Source organism: Saccostrea cucullata, unplaced genomic scaffold (genome assembly GCF_032062105.1).
Source record: "Saccostrea cucullata isolate Sc308-1 unplaced genomic scaffold, CSIRO_AGI_Scuc_v1 ctg695, whole genome shotgun sequence".
Lineage (NCBI taxonomy): Eukaryota > Metazoa > Mollusca > Bivalvia > Ostreida > Ostreidae > Saccostrea > Saccostrea cuccullata.
Window position 1 is genome coordinate 214,853 of NW_026930941.1, and position 14,620 is coordinate 229,472.

A 14,620-nucleotide genomic window follows, 5' to 3' on the forward strand; every position below is an offset into this window, starting at 1 on the left:
TGTTTTCAACTAAACTTGTACATGTAGATATATCGATGACGTATTGTCAATTAATTAACAATCGTTACTGTTAACCATTTTTATTGCGACGACTTTATTTTGCAATTTACGGCGTGTACGAGGGCTGTTCAATAAATAATGTCCTCGGTGTTCAGAAAGAAGCAAAAAACGCTTTTCAATTATTTATTCTTCGTGATTTTACCAATTAATCTCTTTTAAGTAAAGTACATGTCGGTAACATTTTTTATCCAATTTCTGATCGATTGTAGAACTCATTTTTGGGTATGACCCTTAGTATACTGGAAAATGGCAGATCCAATGACTTCCCGAACTTGTTTCTTCCTTCTGAAAGGTGTTTTTTTCCAAGTTTGGAAATAGAAAGAAGTCAAAAGGTGACAGATCTGGCGAATATTGTTAATGTGAAAAAATATTAACTTTCTGTTTATCCCGAAAATCTCTTAACTCTTCAGGGCATGCGGGTTTGGACGCTGTCTTGAAGAAATTCAATGTAGTGGATTCCTGATAATAGGTCCTTCATCTAATAAAACTTTTGATTTTTTGGCCAAAAAGTGCTTTTTAGACTCCTCAAGAAATTAAACTGTCTCTAAAATTACGATTTTGAACAACAATACCACTATTGTTTAAGAAAATTACATATAAATCTGTCTTTGTGCTCTTGCATACCTGTGCACTTGTCAGACATTCGCCGTTTTTATCAAGTACATCTTATGGTAAATTTTGTTTTTAGGGTTTTAAGCAATAGATTCAAGTTTCAATATCTGTTTGAAAATCAAACAAACGTGGATAACTACAATTACTGATATTTTAAAATAATTGTTAAGACTTTCGTATACACTATCGTTTTCACTCATTTTTCAAAATATAGGGTGACCTTTGAGTACTAAGCTTTTTTTTTACCGTCAAACGTATCTTAAATACAGTGTAAACTACCCCCGATGTGATGTCTATCAAATTTGCTATGTGTCTTAAAATCAATCATACATCATCAAATATTATTTGTTGAAATTTGGCGAACAGTACATAGGTTGTTATAATTTTTGTTGGCAAGGAGAGTACCCATTTTCGATGCCCATTATATAATTTTTCATTATTGAAATCCGCCTGCTCTTTTGTCTATAAAACAGGCATTGTTTGCTGTAAATGTCACATATTTCAATAAATATTTCTTTGGGATTTTAACAAGTTTTACGGCAGCTTTAACGAAGCTTTTATTTTCACTCTAGTTTACTGATTCTTTACCATTCATTTATAATGCAGTGTTTCGAAAAGCCCTTGTTTCCCAGCTCCTCACGATGAAACTATGTGATGAAAAGTGGTCACATAAGCTGTTATTAATTCATGGAAGATTCAATAATGAGAGAAAGTCAAGTTTAATGTCATATGATATCTGTAATGTATGTCATATAGTTCAGGACATTATTTATTGAACAGCCCTCGTAATTTAGTTAACAACGATGGATTTTCAAGATAAAGCTTTTCTTTATTATGTTATTACATGTAAAAGGCTCAATTGAGCTTTCCTTTTCAAAATTTGTCCCTTGTTTGTCGCCGTTAACGTTATCGTAAACTTTTTACATTTTCATCTTCTTCTCAAGAACCACTGAGCCAATTTCACCCAAACTGGTATCTTTGAGTGAATACAGGTTTGTACAAATGAAGGGACAAACCCTCTTCTAGGGGAGATAATTATGAATTAATGAAAATTAATGGTATTGTGGTAGACCAAATTTACTATTATAATTTATCTTATATATTTATTCGTTTTGGAATCATTCTATTTTTCGTTTCATCTAAAGTACTCTTAAATATTTTTTATCTTCAATTTCATTGGCTCATTTGATATTATCCAATAGTTTTAATTTACCTTGAGTATAAGTAACCGTTAAAACTAATCAAAATTGGGCAGTATTACATTTTTAAAGAAGAAATTATATCCAGCCGATATCAGATGCATCTTGTGGTCAATGTCTTTATTCTAATTCTTCAATAAATAAAATGGATACCAACATCTGAGTCATCATTTGCCATTAACTGCTCGGTTACATCATGGCGCTGCGAGAAAAAACATCATCTACAGACATTGACCACCGTAGGAATTTAATTTCCAAAGATATCAGAAAATGCAGCTAAGTTTATTTCACTTCGTGATATCAGCCATTTAAATGTTCGACGCTATTATTGTGACAAAGAAATTTCACATTGAGTACTTTTCATGCACCAACGGCTTACTATAGATTGAGAGAATTCCACTGTGAGTACTATTCACCGTTACCTGTGTCATTCACCTGTGTCTAAATCATGAGGAAAGCAGAACTGCAACACCGTGTGCGTGAACTAGAAATGGAACTACAAGAAGCGAAAATCAACTCACATTCAAAAACCATTATTGAGAAACAAACTTTTCTACCAGAAACAAGAAAAATCAAGACATTTTCTGGACGGCCAAAATCGAAATCTGACATTTCGATTCACGACTGGATTGACGACCTTGACATTGCATTTTCGGCAAGGAAATACACTGATCTACAGAAAGTTGATTTGATTTATTCCCACTTAGAGGGCCAAGCGAAAGAAGAAATAAAATTCCGACTAGAAATTCGACAGGATCCATATGCTATATTAGACTGTCTCCGATCAGCATTTTGTAACCAAGAATCCGTCACTTTACTACAACAGAAGTTTTTTGAAAGAAATCAGCAAGATTCAGAAACAATTCGACACTATTCATACGCACTGTTGGATTTATACCAAATCGTACTCAGAAAAGACAAAAGTGTATTTCCAAATAAACAACTTACTCTGTGTGAAAAATTTGCTAATGGACTTAAGGATCCGTTTCTTAGGAAAGAAGCAAAGAAATTACTACGGAATAACCCTACAGAATTTCACACTTTTCACACTTTCAGAGATGAAATCATATTGTTCAGTGAAGAAGAGGAAACAACAGAAAATAGAGCAGCTGCGCAAGTACACCAGCCGAACACTATCGAGGATCAACAAAATTTAAATTCCCATTCATCCGATTCGCCTAACACAGAACAGTTATACAAAATCATTGAAGCGCAACAAAAGCAAATAGATTATCTCACAAGTATGATCAGAGATCGAGAAGCCGGTCAACAAGCAAAGGAAAGTCGAAACTATATATTCACGTCCTCCACCTGTGTGTTTTGAGTGCGGAAAAGTTGGCCACATCAAAAGAAATTGTAGATCTAAACTCCGGGAAACAGCAACCAAAACGTCGGAAAACATGTAACATCTATTGGAGCGAGTCCGGCAATAGATGACAGTCAGCAGGACTCATCGTTTATTCATCGTGTTATTGGAAAGTGTCCTGTGATTGATATTTGTATATGTAATGTTAAAATACCATGTTTAGTGGATACCGGTTCTATGGTGTCAACATTAACAGAAAGTTTTTACAATGAATTCATTCTACCTCTAGGAACAACTCTCATCAAAAACAATGTTATTCAACTCAAAGCTGCCAACGGACTTGACATACCGTATACACTGTATACAAAGTGCTAATCGAAAATCAACTTGATTTGGATCACTAGCTATTTTTGTTTGGGTCATTCGAAGTTTCTGTCTGCACATTTAGACAAAAATGTCTTTTATATACGGTTTTTTAGTAATAATAAAACTACTTCAACCAATATGAAACTTCTTCTTGGTATATTTAAAGATTATTAGGTTTTTGTGTCACCCACCCTTCCTTAAACATCAGTAGCACGCGTTTTTCACGAATCTGGTGGTCATTTTTCGACTAATTAGCCACTTATATGGACTCTTGACATTACTTCAATAAAACATTTATTGTTTTGTTTAATATAAGTCCTTATCAAACGTTAGCTATCAAATTTGACCACAAGGTCTTCGTTATATCTTGACAATCACATTAAATATGTACCTACCCAACTTTTCCGGAGCTACTTTTGGTTTGCGTAGAAAATATCCAGAAGGCTATCTTTGTTGTCATGACAGCTATACTTTTTTCGAGTACACATATAGCAGTTAGCCTAGTGCAATTAGTGAAATAATTTATTGACGTTACCTTGTGTTTACAACAGTCTTGTACAATATTTTCTTCCCCAGACTATTCTTACATTTCAAATCTGGCCCAGTCCATAGGAGGTCCATGTGTCACAATTTTAAAGATCAATTTCAACTCTTTGACTTGATATATACACACAGTTTTGTAAATATAAGTGGTATATATATGCATTCAAAGTTTTGATAAGAAAACACAATGATTAAAACGCATTGAGCTTCAAATCTTAATGCCGCTTACAAATTTCAATTCAGCCAAATAAGCGTCAAGAAGAGATTGCATGGGATATTAAAAAATGTTTTCATGAAATAAAAAGAGAACAATCGGGTACCACATCTCTTGAAGAAATGCATGGATCTTTTTACATAAAAATTAAAGCATATCACTGATAATCAATTATTTTTCGTAACTATATATTTTTTGAATTTCTTTAATTTTCATAGACTCTGTTTCAGATTCTTAGCTTTAAGTTCTGATATCTGATGATAGTGTGAAAATAGGTTAAATATTACTTAAGTTGCATTTTAATCTCGTTATCATAGATTTATAAAAGAGAGAGAGAAAGTGTATAAGGCGAGGACAATCACCTGCTCTATGACGAAAATGTTTGATTTTTCTACTATTATGTTGTCGGTAATGTCATCTTCAACATATTTGATTCATATAATAGTATTGTACTGTAAGAAATGTTGATTGAGAATTGTTTTTTAAAATTATTTAGTGGTAAATGAGTACGTTAATATTAAACGATTCCAGCCATAAGAATTTATTTCTGAATATGAATGGGTCAGGTTTCTATCCTATGTTTTGTGCTTATTTTACGGAAAAGTAAACCCACCGTGTTTTTTCTAAATGGAGTCTGGGCCCATTCTATTTAAAAGTCGAATATTTCTGGAATGTTAAAAAAGTGAGGATAATGAGCATTGATTTATGTCGAAAAATTTACAAATACAAATATGTGAGCAGGGCATAAATACGGACCCCACAGAATACCAGAGATGGGAACAGGTGCGTAGGAGTAAGTATCCCTTGTTGATCGGTCACATCCGCTGTGAGCCCTATGTGTTGATCAAGTAAACAGAGCATTTCGCGAACAAATTTAGTATAAAAACAAAAGTTTAACAGTTGGGTGAAAGAAGCCAAAAAAAACCGAACCAGGATAAATGAAATAATAAGTGGAAAAATATTTTTTGTCTCAAAAATTCATTTTTTTAAAAAGCAAACTGACACACAACCAACAAGAAGAAACCGAAGCGTATAGTGGTTAACGTGTAGACGTTGATTTTAATCACAACGAGAGTAAGATGGGTTCTATATCACCAATGTATTTATTCAGGTCGTGTTGTTTACAAACAAACAAAAGGTTCTGTAAATAAAATATTTAACAAAAAATTCACAGACAAACACACATACACAAACATATCATAAAACACTGAATATTCTGCTCAAGGAAATAATTCCATTTTCCTTATAACTTTCAAAGATCATAAATATCTTTTCATGCATTATATTATATGCAAATTCATTACCATAAAATAATTCACTTTTCTCTATAAGCATCTCTATTCATTGTATCCAAAGAAATTCTATTTACAACACAAATAGACATCACAATATACACAAACTTCACTAGACACAAATCTTACCAAATATATGGTATATGAACCTGATCTGTAAACCGGGTATTCCCTTCACAGTCAGTCATAGCTATAATAAATTATCACAAAGTAAGTCTGACTGATTATTAACAAAATATATAAAACTCATGAAAAATAACTCTTTACTCAAATCTCATTCACATAACTTTCACACTGCATGCTCATAATTAATAATGTTAAGAATGTTAATAAACTGACCTGTTTAGTATATTGTCCAATGTCCATAAGGTCTAATTCAGAATAGTCAAAACTGTAGAAATCAATAAATTGTTCTAGAGACAGTTAACACACTGCTCAATTCAAGGATCTTTTTTAAAGTGTCTAAAAATACTTCAGTAGTAAAGTTCTTACCAGAGTATCCAATCAAATACCTGGGTTCATCCATGCATGAATAGCATGCTTGACCAAAATGGGATATACTATGGAAAAGCCTTAGTGTAATAAATATATACAAACGCTCTTTCTTAATACTAAGTATGGAAGTACATTATGGACAAAAATTAAAAACAATAACTCAAATGGTTTTTTTATTTAGTAATACTTTTATTGATAAAAACACGCGGTCACATTCTTTCCCTGCTGCGAAAAATGTTGTCCTCAACATTCGACTTTCAATCGGATATCTACAAGGAAAGAATATATTAAGTTATAAAAACAGAATAAAATAATATTGTAATTCAAGCATAAAATAATAGTTACTATGGACTTCTGACTGACTAAACTACTCATCTAATATAACATTAATCATGGCTTGTGATAAATCCTTCTTGTCAAATCCTTCAAATATTTCTGTATCTGCCAGTGCTAATAAAGTGTCTATTTTGATCTTCCATTCAGGTTGTTGACTGTTGGTTGTTACTTGGTTGTTGATGGTAAATTCTCCGGTGGTCATCCATTTGGGTCTTTTTCTGGGTCTTAATGGTCTCAGTGGTCTTAAAGGTGCACTTGCATCTCCTGTCGCTCTTGTCTCCTCAGTTTCTCTGTGTTCTGTCTCTTCTTCATTGGTCACTACCGGTAGTGTTTCCTTAGGTTCAGTATGATGAACTTCTGATTCTGTCTGATCACTGGAATCTTCAATCTCTTGTACTCTGTCTTCCTGACTTGTACTGTGCTCGAGCTCTCTTCTTCCTGCATCTTGCATTCCGTGACCTTGTCCTTGGTTTTCTATCATAGTAGAACTATCTGTCCTTTGTCTTGTTTGTGATTTCTGGGTATCAGCTGTACCGGTGTTGTGTTTTACAACCACTACTGATTCCGTCACAAATTCATCCTCTGACTCACTACTGTCACTCTCTGTTTGTTGTTTCTGTTGTTTAGAAGCTCTGGTTTTGATTCGGCGTGGTGCTGGTTTTGGCTTCAACAATTCTTGCTCTGGGGTGTCAATATTCTGGAATGGTAACAGTAAATTTCTGTGTAATGTTCTTGTTCTTTCTCCATTACTGACTATGAATACTGGGATGGATGGGTTAGGTTGGTCTACTACATCATATGGTGTTTCTTCCCATTTATCGGACAGTTTGTGTTTTCCTTCGAATGCGACTCTCTTTACTGAAACTTTATCTCCTGGTCTTATTTCTGCGTTTCTGGCTTTTAGGTCATATTGATGTTTCTGTTTCTGTTGTGACTTCTCGATAAACTGCTCAGCAACTCTGTAAGATTCCTTTAAGTTTGTTTTCAGGTTCTCAATGTACTGATCCATTGTACTGTCTTCTGAAGAATCGGGTAAGCCAAAAATGACGTCTGCTGGTAATTTTGGTTCTCTGCCGAACATTAAGTAGAAAGGTGAAAATCCTGTAGAGTCCTGTCTTGTTGAATTGTAAGCATGCACTATTGATGAGATGTAAGTTTTCCAGTCTGCTTTTTGAGTTGTTTCCAGAGTTCCTAACATTTTAAGTAGTGTTCTATTGAATCGTTCGCAAACTCCATTCCCCATTGGGTGATATGGTGTTGTCCTGCTTTTCTTGATGTCCATAATTTTACAAAGTTCCGAAATGATCTGTGATTCAAATTGAGGTCCTTGGTCGCTATGAATTTTGTTTGGGATTCCGTAGTGAAGAATAAAATGTTGAAATAAAGTTTCTGCGGTGGTTTTGGCTGTTTGATTCTTTGTCGGGATGGCTTGTGCAAATCTGGTGAAATGGTCAGTGATTACGAGTATGCTGTTGTATCCTCCTTTCGATGTTTCAAGGGTAAGGTAATCCATGCACAGAATTTCTAATGGGTGGTGAGATGTTATGTTCACTAATGGGACTCTTTCTGTTGTGGATTTCCTCAAGATACATCTTTTGCAGTTCCTTATGAAATACTCGATGTCGTTTCCCATGCCTCTCCAGCAAAACCTGTCTCTTATCAGAGCATTCGTTTTGTCTCGTCCTGGATGACCCATGTTGGTATGAAGTAGTTTCAATGCCAGTCTGGTACATGAGTGAGGTAAAATAGTTTGAACTTTCCTCCTGTTGTTTTCTGCTGTTTGTTTAACTAAAATGCCATCTTGGATCTTGAGTCTTTCAAAATTTCTGTGGAAAAATAGATGGTCTTTATAATTCGTCATTGGAAGTTGAAATTTCTGTGGTTTGGTCTGATATCTTACGTTGTGGTACCAAAATCTGATGACTGGGTCTCTGCATTGTTGTTGTTTGATATCAATTTCTGAATGGTCTGGAAGTGTTGGTAGATTGTTGTCTATGACTTCAGGTGAAACGGAAATTGATTCTATCAGTGAAACTTGATTCATATTGGAGATGGCTTTAATCGTATCAGTTGGAATTCTCGATAATCCATCAGCATCAGCATTCTGAGATCCTGGTCTGTAGTAGATATCGAATTCAAAATTGTATAGTGCCGCAATCCAGCGTTGACTAGTGGCTTCCAGTTTAGCTGATGAGAGAACATAAGTCAATGGGTTGTTATCAGTTATAACGGTGAACTTATTTCCGTACAGATAGTCATGAAACTTCTCGGTGATGGCCCATTTGACAGCTAAAAACTCGAGTTTGTGTACTGGATAGTTTCTTTCTGATTTTGATAGTCCTCTGCTGGCATAAGCAATTACTCTCTTGTTGTTGTCCTGAGTTTGGTAAAGTACGGCTCCTAAGCTGATAGCAGATGCATCCGTGTGTAGTTCACACGGTAATGAAAAATCTGGCTATCCAAGTATTGGGTAAGATGTCAATTTCTGTTTCAAAATTCTGAATGATTCTTCTTGATCTTTGTTCCATTTCCATTTAGTGGGTAGTTCTTGTGATGTTCCTTTTCTCTTAGCTTTTCTGTTTCCTTCTGGCATAAGGTCTGTGAGGGGTTTCGCTATCTTTGAGAATCCTTCAATAAATCTTCTATAGTACCCCACGAATCCTAAGAATTGTCGTACTTGGTCTGGGTTTTGTGGTGTTGGCCAATCTATTACCTTCTTGATCTTGTCAGGGTCTGGTTCTATGCCATTTTCTGATATGATGTTCCCTATGTACTTCACTTTCCTTCTGAAAAATTCACATTTCTTGGTGGCTAATTTCAGGTTTACCTCCCTTAGTCTTTCGAATACTTTTTCTAATCTGTCAAGGTGTTCTTCATATGTTTTGGAAAAGATGATCAAATCGTCTAAGTAGATGTAACAAATTTCTAGATGTAATCCTTCAAAACAGTCTTCCATCAATCTTTGATATGTTGCTGGTGCATTTACTAGTCCAAAAGGGAGTCGATTAAATTCGAAAAATCCAAGCGGGCCAACAGTAAAAGCTGTCCTTTCCTTATGTTTTTCAAATAGTTCGACCTGGTGGTATCCGCTTTTCATATCCAGAATGGTGAAATACTTATTACCTGCTAATGCATCCAGGATTTCCTCAGTTCTTGACAGTGCATAAGAATCTTTCTTGGTCTTGAGATTAAGCTGGCGATAGTCAATGCACATGCGCAACTGGCCGTTCTTTTTCCTGCATAGCACAACATTGCTGGACCATGGAGACTTGGATCTTCTGATTATTCCAGCTGAAAGTAATTGATCTAGATGTTGTCTCACTTCTTTGAACATTGATGGTGGAATTCGACGAGCTTTCTGTTTGAATGGTTCAGGATCCAGAAGTTCAATTTGATGTTTAACTAATGTTGAACGGCCAATATCTGTGTCAGATTTTGAAAAGATGTCAGAGTATTTGTTGATTAAGTTCTGTCCTTCTTGAATCTGATTCCATGTTAAGTTGTTTTCATCAATGTTGAGCATCTGTGTCCAGTCATTGTCTTCTGTGGTGTTGGTAGACAAACAATGTTGTTCATTCTCAATCGTAACAGGCTGCAGTTCGCATAAGATTGACTTTGGTTGAACACTGACGGTACGAGTCGTTATGTTGTCAATGTAGACTTTCACAAGATTCCTCATCGGATATTGGTAGTTGATAATGGTTGGTGCAATTTCTAAGTCAGATGGGATTACTGATGTTTTTGTTGGTTGTAGTAAGGCTGCTGTGGGTTGATGAGACATTGCCTTGTCTACCTAGCCTGTCAAAGTCATGCTGGTATTGGGAGGGATGAGGAAACATTTGTTTTCGGCTGATTTTATAATTCCAATTCTGTTGTTGTTTCTTTTTAAATCTTTCTGCAGTGAAACCATGCTTCGGAATGTTAAATACCATGGTGTATGTAGTCGAGCTCTTTGAAGAAAATTTTGACCATGTTGTACCTGTAAGTCATTGAGTAGATGGTGAAGAATGTTGGTACCAAGTAGTATAGGAACATTTCTGTTGTAGTTGTTGTCTGGTACTACGAGTAAAAGGAAATATGTCGAGTTGTTAGAATGTGGTAGTCCTTTTGCTGACATAGTAACTTCAATGTATCCATGGTATGGGAGCTGTTCTCCATTAGCACATTCTATAGAAACAAAGTCTGAGATAGGATGCAGTTGTAAATGTCCTAAATGTTCTCTATAAAATGTTTCACTAACTGTTGACACGGTGGAGCCAGTATCTAAAAGTGCTTTGGTGATTTGATTCTCAATCTGTATCTCAACCTCTGTTGTTTCTCCCACTACATAAGTGTCAGTTATGGGGCTCCTCGACGGTAGACCGGACGTGTGCCCCTTGACGGCGGTCTGCTGTAGTTTAAATGTCGGCGATGGTCAAGAAGTACCCTACAGCCCTGTGCTATATGTCCATACTGTCCACATCTAAAGCACTGTATATCCGATCTCCTCTGGCCTCTTCCTTGATACTGATAGTATTGTCGATTATCATATCTCTCTCCGTACTGTGCAGTTTGTTCATACTCATATCTCTTTCCATCTGTACTTCTGTTTACATCTGTATTCACTGGTTTATCTTTTCTATTCCCAGCATAGCCCTGTGGGGATCCGGGTTAGAATAGGTCCTCAGTACCCCTTGCTTGTCGTAAAAGGCGACTAAATGGGGCGGTCCTTCGGATGAGACCGTATAAACCGAGGCCCCGTGTCACAGCAGGTGTGGCACGATAAAGATCCCTCCCTGCTCAAAGGCCCTGAGTGCCGAGCATAGGCCTAAATTTGCAGCCCTTCACCGGCAATGGTGACGTCTCCATATCAGTGAAATATTCTGGAGAGGGACGTTAAACAGTATATAATCAATCAATCAATCTTTTCCGTTTCCATCTTTTTTAATCTCGCATTCATCTGCTGAACTAATCCCTTAAGGTCTGAATCACTTTCATCCTCACGATTGTCTTGATCCTGATAATTCGCAGCAATAGCCATTGCTGTTGTTGTTGTTTTACGATTCTCATGTTCCTTCTCTAAGAGTCTAACTTCCTTTCTGAGATCATCAAAGTCCTTTATGGTATCATATTTATATCCGGTTATGTCCTTTAGCCATTGTTGTAATCCGTTCCAAAATCTTGATCGAAGTTTTTCATTTCTCTCACTTTCCTGAACTATTCCCTTCATCAAAGCCTTCCTGAAAATTTCTTCGAGTCTACAACTCCACACGATGCTATCTTCGCCCTTCTTTTGACTTGTTCTATAAAATTCTTCCATGATGTTTTCTCCTCTTTCCACACTTCCAAATATATTATCGAGTTTATGTAACATCTGTTGGACTGATGCATCTGGGCCAAGCTGCATAATGGCTTTGCTTGCTTCACTTCGTAGTGATCTTCTAATGGCTTGCGCTATTGTTGCTTCACTGTATTGTGCTTTTATCAGACATTCCACCTCATAATGCCATACGTCATAGTTGCCTTCCTTCCTTCCATCTCCCATGAACACTGTTATTTTTGGAACATAATTTGAGTTGGAAATAGTTGTTGTTTTGGTGGTGGATGTTGTCGCTGTTGAGCTTGTGGTGCTATCTGTCTCTGTTTTCACAGGCATGTTTGCGACGTAGCTTTTCATCCAGTCTGTAAAGTCCTTAGTGGTGTCGGCTTTCGGTTTGACTTTTAAATCCTTGAATGCCTTTGCGATGTATTCAAGTTCATCCGTAGTGAATTCGACTGACATGTTTGTTGATTTCTTGTACCATACTTGAGTAAACCTATACACTAGTTCTTAATTGCTAATCTTAACTAAGATACTAATCTAATGATAAGTAAATATCTAATAAACTAACTTAATTAAACCTGAAAAAGAATTATAAGAATTATCCTGAAAAAAAAATAATGTGATTTAAATCTAATTTAACTACATAATTCTAATCCAATCTCTTAACTAAGACTTTCTAAACTAAATATCAAACCTCTTAAGCTGTAGTTGTAATCTTCGGATGGCAACGTCAAAATGCACGAAATAACGCGAAGTACAAACAATATAAATTCAAATATCAAATGATAATATGGGATCAGGAAATTGTTTTCAAATTCAAATATGCTCAGTGGTTTACACCAATATAATCAATCTGAATCAAGTTGTTTAAAGAAGAAGCAATCAAAGACAGACAAACTTCTGCAGGAATGTACCAGGATCTTTTGACTACAAACAAATGTTTTGATCAGATGAAAATACAACTAACTTATCCACAGACTCAAAGTCTCAATACCAACTGACAACAACAGACATTTTGATCAGATAAGTGTAGTAGGTCTTACTGTCATAAAGGTTTTGTCAATTAATAAAGTTTAGTGGTTAATATTTACCTTAACCTCTTGTTAATCTGAAATATCTTTCACACTTCCTGATCTGTGACTCTTTCTTCAAAAATATATATCAAGCAGTGTCAAAATGGAGGCACAAACAATGGTGGTGACGATCGAGGTGATGTCAATGCAAAAATAAATAAATAAACATATGAATAAATAGCATGTATCAAGACAAGCAGAAGTGTAAAAATTTTATAAGACTGTCAAGAGATCAGTTGATTGATGATGCACAAACATAATTCAATATTAAATGACAAATAAATACTGACAGTTCAATTCACAAAAGTGATCAATGTCACTATGGTTAAATGTTCAGAAAATGTCTTTCTTAAAGTTCATTCACAGTCAAGTTCCTTGCTGTATGTAGAAATTTAAACAATTTTACCGACACATGTAAATAGAAGCCATGATGGTTGGAAAATTCTGTAGTTCGAACCCGATGATATTTAATGTCGCTCTATGTCGTGGCGGATCCAACAGGCACGTGATCACTTCCCACCCCGGATACGTCACTGCGTAGCAGCTATTGGTGATGTCCAGGATACGTGGGCGCCATTTGTAGACATTGATTTTAATCACAACGAGAGTAAGATGGGTTCTATATCACCAATGTATTTATTCAGGTCGTGTTGTTTACAAACAAACAAAAGGTTCTGTAAATAAAATATTTAACAAATAATTCACAGACAAACACACATACACAAACATAGCATAAAACACTGAATATTCTGCTCAAGGAAATAATTCCATTTTCCTTATAACTTTCAAAGATCATAAATATCTTTTCATGCATTATATTATATGCAAATTCATTACCATAGAATAATTCACTTTTCTCTATAAGCATCTCTATTCATTGTATCCAAAGAAAATTCTATTTACAACACAAATAGACATCACAATATACACAAACTTCACTAGACACAAATCTTACCAAATATATGGTATATGAACCTGATCTGTAAACCGGGTATTCCCTTCTCAGTCAGTCATAGCTATAATAAATTATCACAAAGTAAGTCTGACTGATTATTAACAAAATATATAAAACTCATGAAAAATAACTCTTTACTCAAATCTCATTCACATAACTTTCACACTGCATGCTCATAATTAATAATGTTAAAAATGTTAATAAACTGACCTGTTTAGTATATTGTCCAATGTCCATAAGGTCTAATTCAGAATAGTCAAAACTGTAGAAATCAATAAATTATTCTAGAATCAGTTAACACACTGCTCAATTCAAGGATCTTTTTGAAAGTGTCTAAAAATACTTCAGTAGTAAAGTTCTTACCAGAGTATCCAATCAAATACCTGGGTTCATCCATGCATGAATAGCATGCTTGACCAAAATGGGATATACTATGGAAAAGCCTTAGTGTAATAAATATATACAAACGCTCTTTCTTAATACTAAGTATGGAAACACATTATGGACAAAAATTAAAAACAATAATTCAAATGGGTTTTTATTAAGTAATACATTTATTGATAAAAACATGCGGTCACAAACTCATTCAGTCTCACGCCTATCATGAGCTTTCGGGAGAGTTCAAATACTAGTAGTTTGTGAAGCCTTTATTTTCCTTTTTACATACCTTTAAAACTTTAGTGAAAATATATAACGTGTATTTATCAATACATTTTAAGTTATTTAAAGACATAAATTTGAGAAAGTGTCTGGATTATATCCCCCTTCCCCTATATAAGCCACCATTCTTCAAGAAGTATTATATGCAAATCAAACATAGCATTTCTGTATCAATCGCAACAAAATGCAAATCAAGTATAGCACAAA

General features: G+C 35.1%; 1 long non-coding RNA gene across 2 annotated transcripts; it reads right to left on the reverse strand.

Moving 5' to 3' along the window:
* Positions 1-5,344: 5,344 nt before the first annotated feature.
* On the reverse strand, positions 5,345-14,328 carry LOC134230687 (uncharacterized). Of its 2 annotated transcripts, XR_009984400.1 has the most exons (5): positions 13,964-14,328; positions 13,754-13,814; positions 12,817-13,472; positions 5,722-5,782; positions 5,345-5,441 (listed from the first exon to the last, which is right to left on the reverse strand). It is a non-coding gene; the product is annotated as an uncharacterized LOC134230687 (long non-coding RNA). The 2 variants fall into 2 exon arrangements; XR_009984399.1 differs by having other exon boundaries at positions 13,754-14,328.
* Positions 14,329-14,620: the final 292 nt, after the last annotated feature.